This window comes from Stenella coeruleoalba (genome assembly GCF_951394435.1).
Source record: "Stenella coeruleoalba genome assembly, chromosome: 12".
In the NCBI taxonomy this organism is placed as follows: domain Eukaryota; kingdom Metazoa; phylum Chordata; class Mammalia; order Artiodactyla; family Delphinidae; genus Stenella; species Stenella coeruleoalba.
In genome coordinates, this window is record NC_137158.1 from 43,238,448 (window position 1) to 43,249,112 (window position 10,665).

The 10,665-nt window shown below is 44.2% G+C and overlaps 1 protein-coding gene across 2 annotated transcripts in view; it reads right to left on the reverse strand.

Annotated features, from left to right (window-relative positions):
- Positions 1 to 5,492, reverse strand: part of FYN (FYN proto-oncogene, Src family tyrosine kinase) — a 211,801-nt gene extending 206,309 nt beyond the window's left edge. For both annotated transcript variants that reach the window (XM_079939935.1, XM_079939932.1), the window contains exon 1: positions 5,351 to 5,492. The gene's annotated coding sequence lies outside the window, so the exon portion shown is untranslated. The remainder of the gene's footprint in view (positions 1 to 5,350) is intronic.
- Positions 5,493 to 10,665: the final 5,173 nt, after the last annotated feature.

Below are 10,665 nucleotides of genomic sequence, written 5' to 3' on the forward strand. Positions count from 1 at the left end.
CTCCGCACAGCAAACCTTTGAGGTAGGAACTATAACTCCATTATAAAGGTGAAGAAAGGGAGGCACAGAGAGCTTAGGTAACTGGGTCCAGCTCACACAGCTGGAAGGGGTCAGACCAGGACCACACCCCGAGTCCATGCTCCTGACCACAGCCCACACCTGGGCTGAAAGGGTTGAAACCTGGCTTTAAGTGGTGACTGCCACCTTGGCACTTAGCCACTCGGGGCCTCATTTTTCCTCATAAGTAAAATGGATGTGCTGGACCACATGATCTCTAAGTCCCTTACTATTCAACTGCCTACAAGATACTTTGACTGGAAAGTCCAAAGTGTCCGTGATAAAGTCATCATTTAAACACCCACTCCCTGCTGCTTTTACTGCATTGCTTGTCTGCATGTCTTTCTCCACCTACTTCCCAAGGACCCCCCTCTGCCTCTCCCCTCACACAATATGCTATCTCACCCTCTCTTATTCTGTCTCTTTGGCTCCATCCCCACTTCCGTGCAGCACCTCATCTATGGCTCATCTGAGTTTCCACAACTACCTTCCCTGCATCTGTCTTGACCACCTCTGGCCATCAGCCCACAGTGTGGCCAGATGGATCTTTACAAAACAAATCAGACCAAAGTGGCACCTCTACTTACAACTCTTAAATGGCATTCCTGACATGTAAGTACTCTTCCACCAGCCCCATCTTCTCCCTCTGTCCGTCTCTCTACCACCCTCACCCACCCTGAACGACTTGCAGTTTCCTAAAAAGTCTGTGCACCTGCTTTCTGGGCTGCTCCTTCTGGGGCTTTCCCACAACACTCAGCGGGCCAATTCCTCCTCTGGCCTTCTCTGTCTCGCCACCCCATTTTCCCACCTCTCTGTGGAGTTCATGCTCTCTTGCGGACCCCTAGAATCGCGGCAGTTATCACAGTGGTCAGAGACTTCCTCGTGCAGTTCCTTGGGCCAGGATTATAACTCTTTGTCTCTGAAGCATCTAGTTCAATGTCTGGCAAGTGGTAGATACAATGAATGAATGTTGCTGGATGAGTAAATATGTAGGACGATTCACAAATTCTTACAGACCTATCTGTGGGACACACAGGGACCCAGCTGAAAATAAAGAATCACACAGAGTAAAAGTATTTCCAGTATCAACATGCTTTGCTTTCCCATTTTTTAATTTATGTTTTTTATTTCCTAGGTGAGCAATAAATGAGGGTCTAAAATGGAAAGCATGGTGGTAGAAATGGACATTTTATTTTTTATTTAAACATAGTTATATTTCCCAACAACCAAAAGTATCAATTGCCAAAGCATTTACGCCACCCCCTTTATGGCATGTAACACATTTTAATCAATATCATCATTATATCCATAGGTAGTATTTTGCATATTGCCTCATGGCTAAGAGCAAGGGCTTTGAAACCAAACTAACTGGGCCTGAATCCTGACTCTACCACTTACTAGCCATGTATGATCTTGAGTTAGTTATTTAACCTCCCTTGCTTCAAATGCTGATCTGTAAAATGGGGATTATAAGTGAAACTACTTCATATCATTATTGTTTTTAATTGAAGTATAGTTGATTTACAATTTATATTAGTTTCAGGTGTTCATACCATTATTGCTAAGATTAGAGCTTAAACAGTGCTTGACACATAGTAAATACTCAATAAAAGTAGTTATTATGTATTATTTTTATCTCCTCTAGCAGACTAAGCTGAACAGAGAGAACACAGCAGAAGTATTCATTTTCATAATCCTATCTCCCAGTGCCTTGCACACAATAACATACTGGCCAATGTTTGCAGAACAGATGAATATAATAAACTGTTTATAGCAAAAACATGTGCATAACTAAGTATGATGACTAGTACAGACAGAATTGCTCCTGGGAAGGCCTGTGGAGAACACGGACTATCCAGAACACTAGCAGTTCACCCCGCTCCTGGAGGTCTGGGAGCTCACTTTACTCCACGGAAGATGCAGGGCTCACAGTCACCAACTCAGGGTATCTGCGGGATGGAGGGGACCCAGGGGGGACTGAAGAGCTGGGCAGATGAGGCTCCCTTCCCATGAACATGGCCTGGGGCAAGAAATTTCTCCTCTCGAGTCTGTTTAATTTCCTCTTCCAATTAGAGAAGGTATGACTGTGATTTCTAAAGACCCGCTTAGCCACTTGGGGAGTCTATAAAATCAGCAGATAAAAATCTTGGCCAACAAAGGTGCTACTGGAGAGCCACGTCAAAGTCAGCACAGGAGCCATCAGATCACTGTATTACAGGAAATTACTGGGTGGGAACTGGCCACTAGAACCGACAAAAAGCAAGGTTTTGGGAAACAGGTTTAAAATGAGAAGGTCAGAACTTATAAAATCAAAGATACAAGACAATGATGGGTACAGGCTCTAGGTTACCATTTAATTCTCATCAGCCTACAAACTCCTTGAGGGCAACGACTGTGCCTTGTTGAGAGGCAGTATATGGCAAAGCTGCTGGCCCAAAATACATTTCTTCTTGAACTTTTTTCTGGTCACATGGCTTAACTATATTTCCCAGGCTCCCTTGCAGTTAAATGTGGCCATATAACTAGCCCTCAAGTAAAGTATGTAAGTAGAAGTGATGGGTGTCATTTCCAGGCCTAGGCATTTAAAAAGTCGGTACATCCCCTCTATTCCCTCTTTTGTCCTTCTGCCAGCTGAAAGCAGGTTACAATGGAGTGCTATGGGATGGGAGAACTTGGGGTCCAGAATCACTGCATGGAAGAAAGCCACCCACTGATCAGAAATACCCATTTTGAATTATTACATGAGGAATAATAAACGTCTATTGCTTTTGAGGCATTATATTTTTGCAGGCCTATTTGTTACAGCTGTTAACAGTAGCCTAATTAATCCAGGTGCTTAGCACATACCAAAGACCTAGCTCACACTTGTTGAAACAAGATAAATAAGACCAGGTTCCTTCTTCCAATGTGTTGCTCAGACTAATGCTGGAAATAGACATGTGCCAGCTGCTGAGGTATGAAAACAAAATTGGACGCATGGTGATTTGTTTGAAGGTGAAAAGATGGAGAAAGCATCCCAGAGTAGAAGACTTTTCAGCTAGGCTCTAGGTTTAACGGGACCCAAGCAAATCAGGTGGGGTTGGAGATTCCAGACCCAGGAGAAAGCATAGAATAAAACTGCAGAAAGCAGAGTATGCGTTTGTTCACATTCAAACTCATCATTCTCTTGAACTCGGTCAACAGAGCGCAAGTTTATTGTGCACTGACTTTCTTTCCTGGGTCTGGCATCAAACAAACCAACCATTGTTTTTTGTTTTTTTTTACAGTACGCTCATTAATCCTTTTGCTTTTTTTTTAATATAAAAAGTTCCAAGATGGATGTCCTTAGAAAGTGCAGAAGTAAATGTTTAATGAACCATAACAACTCTTTTCTAATAAAATTCTTGAAGAACATGAGACAGTTCTATTACTTATAATAGTCAAAGAGCCATGCTCTTAGGAATCAATGGGTTCAACCTAAGTTTTGACATTATTGATTAAGGATGTAATAGTCACTGGCTTACAAAATGGAACATTAAGCCCCCAGATTTACATTTATATTTCCTCTTTAAGAGGAACATCAGTAGATGGTTTAAGAGATCAGTCAAAAGATTCTCTACATCCTTCGATCATAGCTAAGTGCCTCCAAAACCTGAGATAGTTACCAAAACCACTTCCTCCAAAAATCTGTGAGTCCCTTCATCTGAAAGCACAGTACCCATGGGGCAGGGACTCGGGAGAAAGAGCACAAAGGGTGGAAAGTATTACAGTCAACTTGGTGGTGAGAGGAAGGATGTGGGCGTCTGAAGGCTACCCTGAAGCAGGGAAGAGACACAGTCTCCAGTGGTCTTCCAAATACCAATTTAGTGCTGTGTTAGCAATGTCCCCAGGAGCTTGTTTAAATATAAGGGTAAAACAATTACTAGGCAGACAAGACTTCATTTCAAAAGACTTCAGTACTCCTTAGACTTGAGAGAAGAAGCAAGTTAGGCTGCCTCACTCCTAGCAAACATCAATTTAACTCTCTTTCAGAAACAAAAGTCTTCTTCCCCCATACCAATTTATCCTACCCCCTACGATGAGAGGGGGTTGAAACTGGGTGGGGGAGGGTGCTACCTTGAAAGTAAAGCAACTCTTCAGACAGCTGAAATCATTTCCCCCTTAAATCTAAGAAATACTGCAGCTGCCAGTCAATACTACCGGTCCATGAATACAGCAAAATGCCAGCACCTGCCACCCTGCATCTGGGGCCTTTTATTTTTTGGTAAATGTGGCAGGAAAGACTCTCAGAGAGAAGATCAACTGCTTTATCTGAGAAAAAGGGAAGCCCCAGGGAAGAGAAACAAGAAGCATCGCGCCCATCCTTGGGTACTTTGTGCATCTCCTCTCTGTGCACTGAAAGGGCTCTTTGTGTCACACACACACACACACACAGCCGGCGAGTCTGTGTGATTTATTGGGGGGGAGGAGGGGCAAGAAGGGTGATTTTATTATCCCTCTTCTCACTCAGTCCCAGCAAATCTCTGCCTGGGCCCAAGCTCGGTGGCCTCTTTCTGGCTCAGTCCCCTCCGCCTGTGGGCGCAGATAAGAGAGGGGAGGCGACCAAACAAAAACAGTCATCGATCTAAGGAAGTCGAGAGGAAATCCAGCGAGCAGGGAAGGGAGGAGAAAGGAGCCTAAGGGAGCAGGAGGAATGTGGGGGTCAGAGGAAGAGGAGCTACGGCTCCAGCACGGGGGACTGGGGACGGGTGGGTGGTGGCACAGGAAGAGTGGAGGGGAGGATGGGGGAAGTGCAAGGGACGTGCCAGAAATAGGCAGGAGGATGCGATGGGGAAGGCGACGGCCGCAAGAGGAGGAGGCCGAGAGGTGGAGGAGTGGGGCAGGGGTGGAGTGGGGTGGGGAGGGAAGCAGCACTGGGCTTCAATTATTAAGTGATTACATCATCCCTGACATTAAAACAACACACACAGCCCGGGTCCCCGCGGGGGGCCCCGAAAAGAGGGCGGGGGTGGAGTCTGGGCCAGCCTAGCCCCGAAGCCAATTCCTATTCACAGCCGGCGCCCGCGAGGAAATGCGCCCCCCATGCCTGAGCTACCTCGGGGCCGCACCCCGCAGAGGTGTCCTCCAGCGCGACCACAGGAAGACTCCGAGCGGGACCAACTCCCCGGCAGCCCAGCGGGGCGCCCGGGAGACGGCGGTGGCCCAGAGACTGCAGCGCTGGGCCCCGCGGCGGGGGCGGCGCTGCGCGGGGGCGCCGGCGGCCGGCGTCTCCGCAGCATCCCCGCAGCCCCGCGGCGCATCCCCGTCCGCTTACCTGCGCTGCGCTCAGGCTCCGGAGCCCATTCACATGGTCCTCTCCCCGCCCTCCTCCGGCGCGGCCGAAGCGGCTCCGGTGGTTCCTCGGCGGGCCCGGGAGCCGGTGGGCCTTCTGAGAGTGCCCAGGGGGCGGCGCCGGGTGTCCCCGGCCCGGCGGCCGGATCCCTCCCAGGCGCGGGCGGCGGCTTTGTGTGAGCCTGGGAAGCCCTCGGTGCTCGGCTTGAAGCGCCGCGCGCCCGGACGGCGGTGGACGCGCGGCTCCGAGTGCAGCCTCTCCTCTGCTCCCGCGGCCGGTCGGCGGTCGGGTCTCGACGGCCTTCGGCTCGCGGCGACCCCTCCTCCTCTCCCGCGGCAGCCCCCTCCCCGCCGGCTCCGCTCCTGACAGATGGCGCAACTGCAACTACGCGCAGCCGCTACCGCGGCTGCTCGCAGCTACTCGCGTTGATGCTCCAGCCCCTCCAGCCCCAGCGGGGAGCGAGGAGGGGGCGGGCCGCACCGCGAGAGTGGCAGGCTTCGCTGCCCTATCAACGGGCCCCTCGGGCGTTTGGGGGCGGGGGCGGGGTGGCGATGGGTGGGGCCACCGAGTGGGTGGAGCGCTTCTGTAACGTCGGGCATCCTGGCTTGCTTGCGGTGTAAGGTGTGAGGGGAATGCGAGATTGCAGGAGTTGTGTGTGTGTGTTTTTAAGGTTTATGTGGACTTGGGATAGTGGGTTAGGGTGAGGAAAGAAGAGGGTGTGAGCTGCAGTTTCTGCTTTGCGGAAGATTGCAGCCGCCACTGCAGAAAGGCATCTGCCATTCCCTCAAAACCATGGGAACCTGCCTCGAGAAAGGGCTATCTTGCCTTTCTAGTGTCTTTTCATTTGAAGGTGGGAGAATAAACTGGAAAAGTGTTAGGGTGATGAAATTGTTTTCTCCGGTCAAACCGAAGAGTGCGGAGTATATTACATTTATATATCTACAAGCAAAAGTCTGCAGGAAGTATTACGGCAATGGGGGTAGGGGGTGGAGAGGGCAGGCGGCGACTGAGAAATCTGCAATCACAGAGTAGAGGTTTATTTGCATAGTTTTTTCCAAAATCATGTTTAATTGTAGCCATTGGTTGTCTTTGGTTTCTCATGACATTCAGCCTTCCCATGTTGTTTTCCCTTCTCTAAATCTGAGCTTTTGCTCAGATTTTCCTTGATGGAAATAATAGCTGGTTTAGTATACAGTTGAGAGCGCATCAGTCTTTATTTCCTATTCAGCTTTTCTATGGCAGGATGTAACTTCATTAAAAAAAAAAACAAAAAAAAGTCAGCTTCCTGATTTTCTTTATAGGTAATTCCTGTTTACTGAAAGTTCCACTTTAAGGCATACTCGGATTCATTCTCCTTGATGATTTTGGCAAGAACCCTACCTTGCTCCCTCAGCAAAATCTAATGTTCTGAGAAATATAAGTGGATTGGCTTCTGCTTCTATGCTCAAAATCTATATTACCTTTCCTGCCCACTGATTTTTTAACTGTAGTTTTAAAATAGCAGTCACTTTTGTTGCCTTTTTTCTTTTTGGTACACAGTACTTTTTTTTTTTTTAGCTAAGAGAGATATTTATATAGAAACTTTCCCCTTCAGAAATCTGTGTAATATTAGTTTTTTGTTAATTAATCTTTTTGGAGTATAGTTGATTTACAATGTTGTGTTAGTTTCTGTTGTACAGCAAAGCGCACCAGTTATACATATACATATATCCACTTTTTTTTAGATTTTATTCCCATATAGGTTGTTACAGTGTATTGAGTAGAGTTCCCTGTGCTATGTACACAGTACATTTTAAAGTTGCTAACATTTATTAATCCCAGTTTTATGGGTGAGGAAACTGAGGACAAGAGAAATTAATAACTAAACTCAAGGTGATTGTTTAGGGTGGTTACTGGCAATTTTTTCTTCCTTAAATAAAATGTTAAATGAAATCTTGTTTAAATTATGTGTTGATGATTCATTCCATAGTCCCAAGAAATGGAACCACAACTAGGACTAGAAGATTTCCATATAAGAGAATGCCAACTTTATCTAGCCAAGAATTGTTTATCTCAAGAGAATGGGCTCCTCTTCGTCAGTACTAGGCTGCCGTGGCTGTCCTAGGTTTATTTGGATTGGGATGAAGAGGCAATTGTCTAGAGCAATGATTCTCAAACCTTAGCTTGTATCAGAATTACCAGAAGGGACTTGTTAAAACACAGATTGGTGGGCTCCACCCCCAGAGGGTCTGATTCAGTAGATTTGGCATGGAGCCCAAGAATGTGCACTTCTAACAGTTCCCAGGTGATGCTGATGCTCCTGGTCTGGGTACCAGACCTTGAGAACCACTGGTCTAGAACCAGGCTGTCCAGTGTGGTAACTACTAGCCACACATGGCTCTTAAGTACTTGAAATGTACTTGAGTATTTGAAACGTGGCTAGGGCAAGTTTAAACGTACTGTAAGGGCTTCCCTGGTGGCGCAGTGGTTGAGAGTCTGCCTGCCGATGCAGGGGAGGCGGGTTGGTGCCCCGGTCCGGGAAGATCCCCCATGCCGCGGAGCGGCTGGGCCCGTGAGCCATGGCCGCTGAGCCTGCGCCTCCGGATCCTGTGCTCCGCAACGGGAGAGGCCACAACAGTGAGAGGCCCGTGTACCGCAAAAAAAAAAAAAAAAAAAAATGTGCTGTAAAGGTAAAAGACATACTGGATTTCAAAGATTTAGCATTAAAAAAAGAAATGTAAAACATCTAATTGAGTTTTATATTAACTACATGTTAAGATGTTAATAGTCTAAATGTATTGTGCTAAATAAAATATTAAAGTTAATTTCACATATTTCTTTTAACTTTTTTAGGTATCTACTAGAGAATTTAAAACAGCATATGTGGCTCACATTATATTTCTACTGGACAGCACTGGTGTAGGTTGTTTCTGATTCCAGCTCCACAGTGCACACTGTTGAGAGCACCTTGATGGGGCAAATCATTTATCTTTTCTGGTCCTTAGTGTTCTCATATGTAAAGTGGGGATATAGTAAAACTGATCTGACGCATTCTACGTGTTTGAAGACTAAATGGACATGGAAGCGTACCTTCCTCCTTTTTAAAGATAAAGTGTCATGTACTCTCAGAAAAACCACTCTTAAAAACCACTCTTAAAACCACTTTATCTTAAAGATAAAGTGTCATGTACTCTCAGAAAAACCACGTGCAATTCCATGTGAGATTCAATTTGTCTTACATAAAATCTGGAGTAGGTGGTGTGAGGCATCTCATTGTTTATGGTTTCTTCAAGAGGAGTCACTTTTTAGCATCTTTAACTCTAAAAGCTTCTTGATCTAACTAGTGGACAAAAGGAAGAGACAATGCAATTAAAATGACAGATTAACCTGCTCCTATCAAGACTTCATCCTGTTTTTGTAATTCTTTCCTTGCCTACCTTTTTATCTGTTGCCCTTCTTAAATGTGTATTTAAATGGATTTGGCCTCCTAGGAGGATTAGCTAATGGTCTGAACAAATATATAGAGTACTGTGAAAGATTTGGATGCTGTTCTCCATTTTGATCTACTGTGCTGGTGTCTACACAGACCTTGATTAAAGAACTGTGACACTGTCCCTAGCCTTCCAGAGATAAGTCGTATTGTCCTCTACGCCCCCAGTTCTGTCTTCTTATGGAAAGCTTTTAATATACAAACTAGAATATAGGCATTGTTCTAGAAATTCTCTTTGATTTGACTGGTACTGCTTCTTTTTCTATTTCTTTCACCTTAAATTTTCCTATTTCTATCTGGGCTTTATTTTGTCTCAGCTTAATTTCTTATTCTCTTGCTTTTAAAGTAACATTTTCCTCATTTTTAATTTTACTAGTTAAAATATTTTCTTGCTTTATAATTACATTTCAGTTTTAATCTTCTCTTAAATGTTAACAGCAACACATATAGCAAGGGTAAGAATCCTTAATATAGAGTGCTGACAAATCAACAAGAAAGTAAAGATGAACACTTTAATTAAAAACACATGAAAAGGAAATGCATTTCCCCCCCCCCAAATGGCCAGTAAACATGAAAGAGATTTAACACTACCTGTAACCAAAGCAATGCAAAGATATAGTTTTCTCAACTACCTAGTTGGCCAAAGACATAAAAGAATGTAGGGAAATGGATACCTACACTGCTAGTGGGAGTGTTAATTGGTATATCATTTCCAGAGGACAACTTAGTAACATTTATGAAAAGCCCTTTAAAAAGCATATACCTTAAGTCCATTCTCTACATCTGCGTCTCTATTCCTGTCCTACCCCTAGGTTCTTCAGAACCATTTTTTTTGTTTTCAGATTCCATATATATGTGTTAGCATACGGTATTTGTTTTTCTCTTTCTGACATACTTCATTTAAGGACACGGGGAGGGGGAAGGGTAAGCTGGGATGAAGTGAGAGAGTGGTATGGACATATATACACTACCAAATGTAAAATAGATAGCTAGTGGGAAGCAGCTGCACAGCACTGGGAGATCAGCTTGGTGCTTTGTGACCACCTAGAAGGGTGGGTTATAGAGGGTGGGAGAGAGATGCAAGAGGGAGGGGATATGGTGATATATGTGTACGTATAGCTGATTCACTTTGTGATACAGCAGAAACTAACACACCATTGTAAAGCAATTATACTCCAATAAAGATGTTAAGAAAAAAAAATATATATATATATATATACCTTTGACCCAGCAATTCTACTTCTGGGAAAGAATGGAACAAGTTTGCAAAGATATACCTGTGATGCAAGTAACTGGAACACTGTTTATCATAGTGAAAAATTGAGAAAAGCCTGTTAATAAGGGATTTGGTGTGTAAACTATGCTATGTAATAGAACACTACACAGCCATAAAAATGAAGATGATGCCATTTATTTATGTAGAAAGATTTTCACAATAAAGTATTAAGAGAAAAAACTGAACAACAAATTAGTATGCATGCATGTGTGTATATATATATATATGTATGCTTATACATGTATTTTCCATTATTTTAAAATTTATCTACATAGGTAAATTTTCATAGAAAGAAAAGTATGCAAATACATACTTAAAAATGTTAACAGTGATTTTCTCCAAGTTATCAGATTATAGGTTATCTTTGTTTTTTATCTTTTCTAATTTTCCGAACTTTTTGCATTGGGCACTTATTATTTGTCAACAGAAGAAACTAAAAATAAAACTTAAAAAACTTTTTTCTTTCTTTGCTACTATAATTTTCCCTTTTCTCTTCCTCCTCTTCTCTGCTCTTCTTCCTTCCTTTTGAAGAATTCTTGCCACAGAGGTGGT